At 37.0% G+C, this 1,686-nt stretch overlaps 1 non-coding gene across 1 annotated transcript; it reads left to right on the top strand.

Moving 5' to 3' along the window:
- Positions 1–107, top strand: LOC141603107 (small nucleolar RNA R71). Its single transcript, XR_012525002.1, has one exon. It is a non-coding gene; the product is annotated as a small nucleolar RNA R71 (small nucleolar RNA).
- Positions 108–1,686: the final 1,579 nt, after the last annotated feature.

Below are 1,686 nucleotides of genomic sequence, written 5' to 3'. Positions count from 1 at the left end.
AGTCCATGATGAGGACATGAGCGACAAGTTCCTTTGAATCGCTCCCAAGCTTCATACAAAGATTCTTCGTCCCTTTGTTTAAAACCCGTGATTTGGGCTCTTAGCATGTTAGTCTTTTCCGGAGGGTAGAACTTTTTGTAGAAAGCAAGAGCCAATTTCTTCCAAGAGTCAATACCAAGAGTAGCCTTATGAAGGCTCTTTAACCATTGTTTCGCGGTACCAATTAGAAAAAAAGGAAATAAGACCCATCGAATTTGGTCTTGAGTCACTCCGGTTTGTGAAATCGCATCACAATAGTCACAAAAAGTCTCCATGTGAGAATGAGGGTCTTCACTAGGCATCCCCCCAAATTGGCTTATTTCGACTAATTGGATAAATGCGGATTTTGCAATGAAATTTTCGGTCAAGTGTTGTGGTGTGGGAGTACCATTGGGTAGGTTCTCCTCGGTTGGTACGGAATGTGATGAAAATTTAGGCATTGTGGGTTGATTTTGTGGTGGGTTTTGTGTTGGGTTCTCCTCTCCTTCTCTTGCAAAAGGGTTGATGAACTCAATAGTATTTGGATGAATATATACAACCTCACCAATACCTCTCAAAGTATTTCTAGCAAGTCTTCTATTGGTTGTCAAAGTTCTTTCAATTTTGTGATCAATGGGTAACAAGTTACCTTGTGATCTTCTAGACATGCAAAATATCAAACAACTTGAAAACAATTAGAACAAACCTTGAGGAGTTTTAGTTCCCCAAGGCAAAGAAAGACACAACTAAGAACAATAAAAAAAATCAAATCAAGTTAACACCGTCCCCGGCAACGGCGCCATTTTTGGTCGGACTATCGTTTTCGGTTACTTGTCGTTAGGAGTACCTAGACCAAAAAATATTTATAACTTCACAAACTACTCTACTATTAGTAAATAGGTAAGTAAAGGTCGGATCCCAAGGGACGGGTATTGATGTAGGATTTTCGATTGCAAGTAGTAGTGTCTAAGGGTGTCACAATTTGGGTTGAAATAAGAAGATCACTAAACTAAATAACAATGTAAATAAACAAGCAAGATGATTAAAATGAGATGTAAACAATTGATTAAAATCACTAGGGTGTCATGGATTCATAGGGGATTCATGGGAATTGATCATACAAACATATTCTCAAATTATAAGCAAGCAATTATTGTTGTGATAGGATCGAGTTGGTTTATATCTTACAATCCTAGGAAGGTTTGGGTCCCGGAGCCTAATCGATTAGATTGTACAACACCTACAAGTCGACTTAATCCTCCCTACTCAACTATATGCATGGTCTAGTGAGACTCGAGTTAGTTTATGTCTTACAAGTCTCATTGAAAAGGTAAGTGATGGGTAATAAATGCAAGGATTCATAGGCTCGCATTTCATCAAACATAACATGTGCATAAGTTGAGATCACAACAAGCAAGCATATAAATTATGTGAATATATTAGATTAAGCATGAATCATCCCCCATGTTGGTTTCCCCTAATTCCCCATTAACCCTAGCTAAGGAAACTACTCACTCATTATCAAGTTTAACATGCTAACAAGGTTGTCAATCATATTAACAAAGCAAAACATGATGAATGAATGGAAATGATTAACAATAATTAAAACAAGGTTTAAGAGAATTATACCTAATGATGATTCCAAAATGATAAGCAAAGAATAATAGA

This window comes from Silene latifolia, chromosome 9 (assembly GCF_048544455.1).
Source record: "Silene latifolia isolate original U9 population chromosome 9, ASM4854445v1, whole genome shotgun sequence".
Taxonomy (NCBI): Eukaryota; Viridiplantae; Streptophyta; class Magnoliopsida; order Caryophyllales; family Caryophyllaceae; genus Silene; species Silene latifolia.
The sequence above is the reverse complement of the archived record's forward strand: the minus strand, read 5'-3'. Positions and strand labels throughout refer to the sequence as shown.